Below are 12,814 nucleotides of genomic sequence, written 5' to 3' on the forward strand. Positions count from 1 at the left end.
GATCCAAGCAAGATAAAATAATGATTTCAATCCTTTCTCCATCTATTATGAATGTTGCCCACTGGCCTAGTAGTAAGGACCTTTTTGTCTTCTTCCTTTCTTTTTTTTTTTTTAAACATATTTTTATTGTTATTTTAATGAAAGTTTACGGAAAACTTGGATTTCCATTCATTCTTTGTTACACAATTTTCTCCCTCCCCATTGCCCTGCAGTCCACTTTGCTATGCACCTCTTATTCTGGACTGTTATAATGTAAATAGTACTTTTACCTCATCTGTTTCAATGTAGTGTTCATTATTTACCCCCTCTTTTCTTAGTTTTCCTCCAACCTCTATGTCAGTCCTGTTTTATAACCATGGCATTACGCAGTATTTGTCCTTTTGTGATTTAGATATTTTACTCAGCATAATGTCTTCCATGGTCACCCATTTTATATAATATTTTATTAATTTCTTGTTTTTCAGTGTTGCATATAATTCATTGTATGAATATACCACAACTTCTCTATCTATTCGTTTGTTGATGGGCACTTGGGTTGTTCCCAATTCTTTGCTATTGTTAACAATGCAACTATAAACATGGGTGTGTATATATCTGTCTGGGTGACAGTTCTGGTTTCTTTAGCATATATTCCCAGTAGTGGAATTGCTGGGTCAAACGGTATTTCTATTTCCAACTTTTTGAGAAAGCACCAAGCTGCCTTAAATAGTGGCTTCACCATTACTTCCACTAACAGTGAATAAAGGTTCTAATTTCTCCATAACCTCACCAGCATTTCTTGTTTGCTGCTCTGTTGAAATTTGCTATTGTTAATAGTCTTTTTGTCTTCTTGATGTTAAGATGCAATCCACATTGAAGGCTTTGATCTTCTACTCCAAGCACTTCAGGTTCCCTTTGCTTTCAGCAAGCAAGGTTGTATCATCTGCATAACACAGGTTGTTGATGAGTCTTCCTCCACTTCTGATACCACATTCTTCTTTGTTTAGTCTGCCTTCATGAACTATTTGCTCAGCATATAGACTGAATAGATACAGAAAGGATATACCCTGATGCATACCCCTCCAATTACAAACCATCCTTGTTCTGTATGGACTACAGCTTCTTGGTCTGGGGATAGATTTCATATGAGCACAACTAACTGTTCTGAGTGTTCATGAGGAGTGTTGCTTTTCCTAGGAAGAAGTCTACTAACGTCTTCACATAACTTGAATATTTAAAGACTTACCTACTCAAACTCCTTACTAGGGGTCCTTGCTATGCTTTAAAAAGAAATATCCATTGTTCCATTTCTCAAGTGGTTTCTGTAGCATATGCCTCACTTAAACTCCTTATTCCCCTCTTACTAATTTCAATCTTAATGAATAGCTATTACTAGTTTTTAAATAAGATTTTGAAATGTGGCAGTCTCTGTGATGGAATAATTTTATATCTCTAATCCTAAAACTTCTCATCTGCAAAATTAGGAGGCTGGACGAGCCATCCTTTGTAAACTCCCTATGATTTCATGATTCCAAGTGTACTTCATTTTTTAGGGACCATATACAAAAATTTAAGTAATAATATGTTTAAAATATCATCACATAAATAATCACTAAGGATACATATATCCCATTACTCTTCTTTCCCAAGCCTTGCTATCTAAAATTAATTTTATTAGGTAAGAATGGTAGTATCATGTAGAGAAAGGAGTGGAGCATTTTAGTAGTCAGACTTCTCTCTCTGACCTTTGGCACATGCCTCCATTTCCCTGGCTCTGTACATCTGTAAAATGGGACAAATGGTAGAATATTTCTAGGCTATTTTGAAGATTCATAAGCTTGCTCATGAAAGACAACTAGCAATGTGCATGAAGGATGTGAATACTGAAAATAATCATGAGGTTAATGACATCAGTATTGTCTAGAATTTTAAAAACTCCAAACACCATATTTCCTGCTAAGAGTATGCAGCATAGTTCAGCTGTGCAAAGCTTGCAATGCTTAGTGTGTAAAGGTTATTTGAAGCTGAACAATGAGGAGAAGAGAGCACTGACCTCTGGAGAAGACTGTGCCATATCTTTGCATCCATGTCCATCCTAATAGGAAATGAAAGCACTGGAAAATCAAAGAGAAAAAGAATGGGATTTTAAAAAAATATTATCAGTTTACATACTCAATAAAGGGTTTTTTAACATTACAGTCAGCATTTTTATTATATGTATTTGGTTTCTAATGGCCTCATGAAAGAAATAATATCCCTATGTTGGTGAAGAAAATTTCTCTTTCTAACAAGATTAAGCTCATCTTTCTAGGTCATAATTTTATATTAACTCTCAGGACTTAAAATACAATTTTAATTACCAGATAAACACAGAAGGAAAAAAATCTATTTTACTAATGATGTTCATAAACTTGTTAGCAGCTGTATTATAGCAAATACTCAATTTTTAATATTATTTTTTTAAAATCTTATTGTTTGCTTCATGATCAGAGAAAACTATCAACTGTTATTGGCTAATTTCTTTGAAAAGAAATCTTTTCTTTCAAGTATAGTCAGAAAAATAGAACTAATCTAGGTCTTATAAATAAGGATTGACTTAAAAACCTGGTTATTAGGTGATGAAGGAGGTTAAAAGTTAATCAGGGAGAATTCCCATCAATAAATAATGCTTTGAGCATTGTGCCTTTTAAAATAATTATATCTAGGAGATGAAAATGAGAATAGTAAATCTAAAGTACAAGTGAACACTTCAGTGACATAATACAGGCAGAAACAGTGACAATGTTGGTACACTGACCCATGGAACCATATTAAGAGAACTGTACATGTACAATTGTGAAGAGTTGTATGTTCAGTTGTGTACTTTATTATCACTCCACTCTCATAAGAAAGGACATTATAGAAGAACCAAAAAACATCAGAGAAAAGCAGCCACCAGAAGACACTACTTATTAGAGGTTGGAGGAAAATGGGATTAAGTGGATCCCAGAAGGTAAGTCCAATCAAGTTGTAACCACAGAGGAGATTCAGACTGAAGAAGAAGTTATGCTTTCAGATTATTGTGTTGGCAAAAAGTATTGAAGTGACCATGAACGGCCTAACAAATAAATAAATTGTCCTTGGGAGAAGTGCAGCCTGCTACTTGAATACAAGAATAGTGAGATTTCATTCCAATATACTTAGCGCAAGTTTTCAGTAGGAGTAAGTCCCTGGAAAAGGGCATCATGCTTAGAAAAGTAGATGGTCAGAGAGTGAAAGGAAGCTTCTCAAAGAACTGGATTGAAACAGTGGGTGCAACAGTGGACTTAAGCACAACAGATAGTGGAAGATGGCACAGGACTGGGCAGGGTTTTGTTGTATAGTACATAGTGTCACACTCTGAGTCAGACCTGATCTGATGATACCTAACAGCAACATATTATGGATTACACATCTAGGACAGATAGCACTAACATTTAAAGAAGTAAAAAGTTGCACTGCAATTCCAACAGCACTCAGTTCGAACCCACCAGCTTCTCCATGAGAGGATAAGCACTCTCCTGTGCAATGCACTGTCTCTGAAAACCCAATGGAGGGTCACTCTAGGTCATTTCCAACTCAATGGCACACAAAAACAACAGACTAATAAATAGCATAGGTAATAAAATGGAAATTGTCAAGGATTTCATTTTACTTGGACTAGCAATCAACACCAACAAAAGCAGCAGTGAAGAAATCAAATGGTTTATTGCATTAGGTAAATCTGTTGGAAAAGACTTTTAATGTGTTAAAAAAGCATGGATGTCACTTGGAAGACTCAGGAGTGCCCTACCCCAGCCAAAGTACTTTTAAGTCCCTTGATATGCATGTGAAAGCTGGAAAATGAATAAGAAGAAAGAAGAAAACCTAGTGTCTTTGAATTATGATGCTAGATAAAATCATTAATAGTGTCATGAACTTTCAGAAGAATGAAAAAAACCTGCCTTGAAAGAATATAACCAGAATGTTCCTTAGGAACAAAGAAGGTGAAACTTTGTCTCATGTATGTTGGTCACATTATAAAAAGGGACAAATCTCTGGAGATGGACATCATGCTCAGTAAAGTAGAAGGTCAGCAAAAATAAGAGAAAGATCCTTATCAAGATCCATTGACACCCTGGCTGCACCAAAGGGCTCGAACACAGTAATAATTGGGAAGGTTGTCCAGGGCCAAGCAGTAATTCTTCCAGCTGTACATAAGAATACTGAGTTAGAACTGGCTTAGTAACAATACTTTATAGACTGGATTGTGACCCTAAGAAAGATACATTGACATCCTAACACTTCTCCATGTGAATGTTATCTGGAAATAAGTTCTTTTTCTTTGAAGATGTGATCAGTTTAGTTAAAGTGGTCACAAATGGGTCCTATTGTGATTTTATTTTGTTTGTTTCTAAGCAATGTATAAAAAAGAAAAATAGATACAGATGCAGAATCACAAAGAGACCAAGAAATATCAAGAAACGCCTTACTCTCCAAGAAGCTGGAAGAGGCACAAAGGATCTCCTAGAGCACACAGAAAGAAGATGGCCCTGTCGACACCTTAAATTCTGACTTCCACCCTTCACCTTCAGGAGCTCTGGTGGTCTAGTGGTGAGAAGCTGCACTGCAAACCCAGAGGCATGCAGTTTGAATCTACAAACTGCTCCTGAGGAGAAAGATGGACAATCTCCTCCTGTGCGATTAACTGCTCCTGAAAATCTGCCAGATGACCAGTTGTGGGTGGGTTCCAATTCAATGTACTCAACAACAACAACAACCACAAGCCCTACACAATGGTGCTCTGCTGGGTGGCCTAGTGGTAAGAAACTGCACTGCAATCCTAAAGGCATACAATTCAAATACACCAGTTGCTCTGTGGGAGAAGGATGGGCAATTTTCTCCATTGTGATTTACTACCTCTGAAAACCCACTAGAGGGTCAGCTATCAGTGGTTCCAAATTGACAGCATACATCAACACCCTCTACAATAGGTTTCTCTTCTCTAAAGCCATTACATTCTTGGGTGTTTTGGGGGTTTTTAATGGCAGACATAGGAAAATAAAATATCTTGGATTAAAAAACGTACAGTCCTTTTGATATTTTACCCACATGTTTAGGCTGCTTCTTGCCTGTCTCCGTACCTTCATTCCCTTCTGCTTCTCAGAGATGGCACTCCATGACAAACTTGTGACTCATTATTTTCTGGGGGGGAAAAAAAAAACTAGATTGAGGCACTGCCACACGGGAACACAGAATTAGAAGTCAAGAGTTGTGGATACAAGTATGACCATCACCTTGAACTAGCCATCTGAAGTTTAGGAAATCTCAAGATTTTCTATTCTTTTCATGAACATTTATGGAACCAGGTATGGTGCTAGATACAAGAATATAAATAGCCATGGCTCCCAGGGACCTCAGATAATAAGGGATGACAGAGATGTAAATGAATAATAATTCCTTCACCTCCAAAATATGGGGATGTCCTTTATAGCTTGACAAGTCAGAAATTTCAAAATTAATATTACTTAAATTTCCAAAACACTGTTAAGATCAAAGACTTGAAATTCTTGTCCTGAAATGAACAATGTCTTGTCATTATATAAATAAATTTGAATGCTAAATCTAATTGCACTCAAAACAAATTTCTCTTATAGTATTTAGAAATGAGAAAATTCCATGTTGTTTCTAAAATGACTGTATTGGTAATTTATTTTGTTGAAACAATCAGAGATGTGGGTAAGGATGCATGAACATAGATGTTTATAACATCACAGTTTGCAAATAAAAGAAATGGAAAATAACATAAATCTCTAATATTAGCTAAACAAATTGTGAAGCAACATTATTATGAAATACTAAGTAACATCTAAAATGGATATGCATGTTTAGACTATAAAAATATCTTGTAGTTTTTAAAGACAGAGGGGAAAAATAGAAATTGAGGTATATAACTTATAATCTAATCTTATTTTTGTAAAAAATTATATATACACAATTGTTGTGGTTTTGATGTATGCTGTCGAGTCATCTCTGACTCATAGCGACCTTACAACAGCTCTGAACTCTGCCCTGTCCTGAGCCAGTCTCACTGACTCTGACACAACCCCCACTCCCCAGTTACAATATCAATACATCTCATCCAAGGTCTTCCTCTCTTGTGCGGTCCGTCCACTCTTCCAAGCATGATGTCTTTTTTCCAAGGACTGGTTCCTCCTGTCCACATACCCAAAGTATGTGAGACAGAGCTTTAAAATCCTAGGCTCCAAGGAGAAACTTGGTTTCACTCTTTCCAAAACAGACCTGCTCGTTCTCTTGGCAGACTATGTAGGAGAAAATTTTGCCATTGTGCCATTCTGGATAGTGTTATATCAGCATATTCTAATTTTTCTACAATGAGGATGTATCTTTGAGTATTGAGATATGATAAAACATAGAAGAAAGAAATAGAAATAGTATAATAATCTTTTTATTCTGTCAGCACCACAAGGGAACTAACAAATACGGCTTTACACCACATTCTCTCTTAAATGTACCAAATTTAAAACCATTGATATTAAATATTCTTTTTTATATTAAATATTCTTTAAGAACTCCAAAAATATTAAAGAAAAATGCACCTGCCATCCATATAATTTATCCTGATATAATTTCTGCAGTTTTGTGAGATGCTTACAGACTAACAATTTTTCTATCACTGGAGCTCATTAGCTTGGTAGTCTCTGTTAAGAGTAAACCAACTTTTGTTGGATTTTAACTTAATTTCAAGGAAGGGAGCAAGATAATACATTACTGACAGCAAAGTTTGAGTTCAGAGTCCTAATTTCAAATTCTAGCTCTTCTCCTATCAGCTATGTAAACATATTTCTCAGTTTCTTCTTATATGAAAAATGAGAATAACAACATCATGTAAACAACTGATTAAGCTGATATGAGATAATGTCTGGGAATAGTCTGGAACAGTTTCTAGTACCGAAATGTTCTATCAGCAAAAGTTCCTTTCTCTCTCTTCTACCACAATCCTAAAGTCCATTGTTGTTATTGTTGCATGCCATCAAGTCAGGTGTGACACACAGTGACCCTATGTACAGCATCCCTAAACTCTACTCTACCCTGTGCCAACATTATTGTCTGTGATGCACCTATCCCCATTGCCCCAGTCACTGAATCAATACATCTCATCGAGGATCTTTCTCTCATGAACTGTCACTCCACACTCCCAAGCATGACGTCCCTCTCCAAGAATGAGTCTTTCCTTGCAACATGCCAAAAGTATGTCAGACGAAGCTTCAAAACCCTTGCCCCCAAGGAGCATCCTAGTTTCACCCTCTCTAGGATGAACCAATTTGTTTTCCTAGCAGTCCATGGTATATCCAATACTCTTCTCTAGCACTATAGCTCAAAGGTGTGAATTCTCCTTCTATCATCCCTAGTCATTGACCAGCTTTCTGATGCATAGCAAGTAAATTGCAAAGACCATGACTCGGATCAGGCACACCATAGTTTCCAGACTGATATCATTGCTCTTCAGTACTTTGGAGAGGTCTCAAACAGACTTCCCCAATGCAATTCATCTTTTGATTTCCTGGCTTCTTGTACCAAGACTGTTGATTGTGGAGCCAAGCAAGCCAGAGCTGTTAACAAGCTCAATCTCTTCACCATCCATCCTGATGCTACCAATTGGCCCAGTGGTGAGAATCTTTGTCTTCTTGACATTGAGCCTCAATCCATATTGGAGGCTGCAGTCCTTGACCCTCTGCAGCAAGCACTTCAGGTCCTCCTCAGTTTCAGCGGCAGGGTTGTGTCATCTGCAAAACACAGATTGTTGATGAGTCTTCCTCTAATCCTGATGCCACATTTCTCCTCATAGAGCCCAGCCTCCCAGATAATCTGTTCTGCATATAGATTGAAAGGTATGGAGATAGGACACATCCCTATTGTACACCCTTCCCAATTTTGAACCATGCAAAATTTCTTTGCTGTGTTCTGACAACTGCCTCCTGGCCCAAGGACAGGTTTTGCATAAGCACAATCAAATGTTCTGGGATTCCCACTCTTCTCAGAGTAAGCCATAGTTTGTTGTGATCCACACAGTCAAATGCTTTTGGATAGTCAATGAAGCACAGATAGACATTCCTCTGGTACTCCCTGCTTTCAGCCAAGATCCATCTAACATTAGCTATAATATCCCTAGTACCACGACCCCTTCTAAACCCAGCCAGCACTTCAGCCAGTTCTCTGTTGATGTGCTGTTCTAGTAGTTTTTGGATAATCATCAGCAGAATCTTGCTTGCATGATATTAATATTGTTTGATAATTTCCACACTCTGTCAGATCACCTTTCTTTGGAATGAGAACAAATATAGATCTCTTCCAGTCAGTTGACCAGATGGTTGCCCTCCAGATTTCTTGGCACAGCTTGGTGAGCACATCTGGGGCAGCATCTGTTTGTTGAAATATGTCCACTGGTATGCCATCAATTCCTGGGGCCTTAATTTTTGCCAATTCTTTTGGAGCAGCTTGAACTTCTTCCTTCATCACAACAGGCTCTTGTTCATATATTGTTTCATTAAATTCTTCTGTGTCTGCCAATTCCTTTTGGTACAATGACTCTGAATATTCTTTCCATTTTCATTCTTCTGGGTTCATTTTAATATTCTGCCCAAAGCATCCTTAAGTATTGCAATTCGAGGCTTGACTTTGTTCTCCAGTTCCTTCAGTTTAAGAAATGCTAAGCGAGTTTGGCCCTTTGATTTTCTGACTCCATCTCTTGGCACATTTCGTTATACTATTTTACTTTGTCTTTCTGTGTATGTCCTTTGAAATCTTCTGTTCAACTCCTTAATTTCCTGATTTCTTCCATTTGCTTTGGCTTCTTGGTACTCTAGTGCAAATTCAGAGTGCTTTCTGACATTCATCTTGGTTTTTATTTCCTCCTCTGTCTTTGTACTGACCCCCTGCATTCTTCCTGATGATATTCTTGACATTCTCCCAGAGCTCATTTGGTCTTCACTCAGTGTCAAGGCCACTTGAAATTCAGGTGTGATGGACTCAAAGTAATTTCACATTTCAATTTATTCTACTTTATTGTTCCAGTCACCAATTATTATTAATGCATCTTGATTGCATGGTCAATCCACTCCAGAATGCGAAAGTTGGTAGAAATTCTCAATCTGTTAATATTTGGCTTTAGTGGTGGGTGAATATATTTGAATAATAGTTGTATTAACAGGCCTTCCTTGCATGTGTATGGATAGTGTCCTATTAATCACAGCATTGTATTTCAGGAGAGATCTTTAAATGCTCCTTTTGATGATGGTCGTGAAACTATTCCATATTTTCCATTTGTCATTCCTGACACAGTAGATCATATATTTGGTTCCATTCTAGGAAAGGGGTATTATGCTGGGAAAATTAGAGAGCCAGAGAAATAGAGGGAGACCCACAGAGCTGGACTGCCCGGGTGATTGTGACAATGAGCTTGAGTCTGGTGGAGATTATGAGGATGAGCACATGATAGGACAAGGTTACAGTCTGTTGTCTTTAGAGTCACTATGAGGAGTAGTATGAGGACTGGATGACAAACTGGCTGAACCAAAACAACACTTATCTATTTCACTGTATATATTCTATCATAGTAGAACACATACAGGTAAACATTTATCACCCAACTGTTCTTGGACATACATACAGTGCCATTAATTGTGTTTATCATGTTATACAATCATTAACACTCTCCACTTGCAAATTTTTCCATCATTGTGAATAGAAACTCAGCACCCCAGAATCAGTATCACTAGATTGTTAAAATTTTAAAAAAGAACATATAGTAAGTTAAAACACCAATAGAAAGCTAAAGTGTCATTACTTACAAATATTCCAAATTTATCTCTGCATGGTTTCAAATTTTTTTTAAAAAAAGAGAATGTTTTACTTTTTACAAATTATAAAATATTAATTTGGTTTTTTCATTTTAGGAAAAATATTTTAGAAGAGCAATTTTACTATCATGAACTTTGTTGTGTGTCAGAAACAAAACTTTTAGAATTTTTTATATTGCTTGAGAAGTATGATGCTGTAGTGATTTTCAATTCACTTATGATACATCAAATTATGGCAAAATGAATCTTCCAAGTGTAAAAATTAAGTCTATTTCCTGGCAGGTTCATGCCATTAAACTGCATTGGATACCTTAAAATATATATATACAGACACACACACACACACACACAAACAGGGGGGAAATGCTATGTTATCAAGAAAATGTCAAAATGCTCCAAGGAAATAAATTTGTTCTTGTCATAATTTCACATGTAAATTGTCCACTTAGTGAATTAAAAGTAAGTAAATTGCCAATTTTCAAAATAGATATTAATATAAAGAAAAAACAACTTGTTTGCAATTTGCTTTCTCAGTAAGCTTTACTAGTTTTCTTCTTAATATGACCAATCTCACTCTAATTTGGATTTTGCATTTTATATTCTTATCTTCAGTTTAGTGCATCTCTCTGCATACCAAAACAGGTCTTCCTCTTGGCTAGAAACACATCCACAAGGACATTTCAGCCTGTGGTTGATACATGGATAGCCGGGATGAGGTTGGAGAGTACAACAAAAACAAAGGTTATAACACTCAGTCTTGAGTTGAAATACCCAACTCGTTTTAGAAATGTGAGCTATCTAATGAATAAAATGGTCCATTATCTCTCTCTGCAGCCCAGAATGGGATGATTCTGGGCTAATAAATAACAACACGACATGGATTGGTGCACGGTGCCAATTTTGTGTCTCATTAACTTCCCAGGATCCTTGCAGAGAGGCTTCTGAAAGGAATTGTGTTATTAAACTGAGAGAAACAGAATTGAGTATAATATTGGGTCATAGTCTCCTGAGATACAAAGAATATTTTTATTTCTAGGAATTTAGGAGGGTCACACATTTTTAAGGTGGATTTCATGTTTTCTCATTTTTTCCCCTCTTATGACAGAATTACTCTGAAATAACCAGTCTTCTAATTATCAGTGTTAGCTTCATGCTCAATCTGAAGTTCGGAAGCATCTTAAGAAGTAAATGCAATTGTTTAGACCACTGTCAGATCAGAAGGTAATGAAAGAAAAGCAACAAAAGAGTTAAACTGCTCTTAACTTCTCTAGCATGTTAGCCTTTATTGTGTTTTCTGACCTAGAGAAAACCAAAAGCCAGTAAGAGACGCATAGGAAAGAGAGTGACAGTATTGGCTCCCGGGCACAATTATCTTCCGAATCACACAAAGCAAGCTGAGCAGTGAGTGAAGGAGGATTGAAGGGCCAAGGAGTGGAGTGAGGAGGAATATGGGTCATGATATTGATGAAGCAAGAGAATATGATCACATTCAGAGAACGGCATTGAAATGCCAATTCAGCTTCAGACAAACATAGAAAGTTCTGGTGACACACGGGCTTAATAAAAAGTATATCATCCTAAGCAGGGCCATTCAAAGAAATATATCTGAAAAACAAGGCAGGAAAGGGCGGCAATTTCTCACTCACTCGTGGTCAAATTGGAATTGACTCATAGATGACCCTCTGCTGGGTTTTCTGAGGCTGTAAATTACACAAGAGACATCCCATCTTTCACACATGAAGTCACTGGTAGGTCTGAACTGCCAGAGAGATAACACCTTTGGGTTTGCAGGGCAACTCATTGTGGACCACACCATCAGAGTTCCCTAATGTTGCGATTGTTGTTGTATACGTTTGAGTCACTACCAACTCTCGAGCTTATCTTTCAGCAGGTTCTCAGAGGCAGGAAATCACATGGTAAGAGATTGTCCATCTTTCTCTGGTGAAGCAGGTGGAATCGAACCATGTACCTTTACACTGATAGCCCAATTCCTCACCACGAAGTCACCTGGAATTCACTAGGGCAGAATAAAAAGGGTGGGCTACTGAAGTAGGAGTCATTCATTGGCTTTCTAAAGCAGAGCACCCCTCAGACGGCTAAGCCGTAGGCATCTCAACCTTGGGATAGCTGAAGTATAGGATAAGCCTATGCTGGCTGTTGTAGAACACAGGGTATCCCCACTGTAAGCTTATGCAGAGTTCAGGGAAATTCTTGGTTAGCGGATCAGAGGGCAGAGCAGCACTCAGCCGACTCAAACAGTAGGCAAGGTGCCCTTCAGGAGTGGTCTGATTGCCCTTTGGCAAGAGGAAGTAAAAGGCAGGCAAACCTCCACGGGTAGTGGGCCGTTACCTGGGGCTATACTCCTAGTAACAGCGTCTTGACTCAAAGGAAAGAAACCCAGAGCTCAAGGGATACTTGTCAGGACAGGAGAGTGTCAGATAAAGCAGGAAAGGATGGGGTTAAGATCATAAGGACACTGTGAGTCAGAGTAGACTCTACAGCACTTCACAGCAACATATACTTGCTTAGGATCTCCAGAATTCATTCATAGTGCACCTCACATTTCTCCTTTTCTTTACAAAAGCTACCGTATTCTTTACAAAATCTACACTATACTCTCTATCTTGCTAAGTATCTGGAACTCTGTACTTCATCTCCTTGGCACCGAGTATCTACACTGGTGCTTTGCTGGTAATTTTGTCTCCACCTGGCACAACCTGACAAATACATTATTCAGTCAGTGGCTGGCACCACGTGTAAGAGGTCTCTGAGCATCCTCCATGCTTAGGCTCTTAGAAGTGACTGGACGGGCATAATTTCCTCCTCTACAACCTCTGCTTGCCAGCAGGATGGGCCAGTAGGCATTCTTGGAAAATACCCTTAAGAGTTTGTGCTTTAAAGCTTTGCAGCTGAGAGTAACTTCCAGTCCCTGCTAATTATTGGAGTTAAGATATCCT

The sequence above is a fragment of the Elephantulus edwardii genome, unplaced genomic scaffold (genome assembly GCF_000299155.1).
Source record: "Elephantulus edwardii isolate Elephantulus edwardi_28Jun2011 unplaced genomic scaffold, EleEdw1.0 scaffold00029, whole genome shotgun sequence".
Taxonomy (NCBI): Eukaryota; Metazoa; Chordata; class Mammalia; order Macroscelidea; family Macroscelididae; genus Elephantulus; species Elephantulus edwardii.